This window comes from Alexandromys fortis, unplaced genomic scaffold (genome assembly GCF_014885135.2).
Source record: "Alexandromys fortis isolate MF-2015 unplaced genomic scaffold, M_Fortis_MF-2015_v1.1 scaffold_71, whole genome shotgun sequence".
Lineage (NCBI taxonomy): Eukaryota > Metazoa > Chordata > Mammalia > Rodentia > Cricetidae > Alexandromys > Alexandromys fortis.
The window spans coordinates 7,075,242-7,075,838 of record NW_026067954.1 but is presented as its reverse complement, the minus strand read 5'-3'; positions in this window follow the sequence as shown (position 1 = coordinate 7,075,838).

Here is a 597-nt window from a genome sequence, read left to right as displayed (position 1 = left end):
TAGAAACATGAATTGGTCTGTGGTCTGTTTCTGAGACTGCAGGAATGTTTTTTCTGGGTAGTCCATTGTGGTACAGATCACAGCCACATAGATTCATTGCTATATTAGCCATATATAACCTTAGCCTTCCTCTCTGTCCTTCTGGTTATATGCATTCAACTCATCTCGTACTTTGTTTTTACCTGAGATATGGTTCCAATTCTTAAGAATTGAACATCTGCCTCCTGAGTGACCAATTCAGATGCAAAGATTCTGGGGTAGCCCAGCCCACCTTTCGGGCTCTAGGACCGAATCCGAATTGGCAGGGCAAACGGGAGGGTGGTAGCTCCTTTGTCCCCACTAGCCTGCTGCAGCGAGCTAGGTAGGTCCTTTGTTTACGAGCCACCCAAGCAGCAAGGAGATCCGAACCCGGAACCAGGAGAGACATCAGGCTTGCATCCACAACCCACCCAGAGCGGTCCTGAGGAGTTCCATCTGGACGGTAGTCCATGTTTGGGTGCTGAGGAGTTCCAGCTCAACGGGACGGTCCCTGCTTCTACACTGAAAAGATACACCCAGAGACTCATTCACAGCAAAGACTGGACCAAGACACCAGGC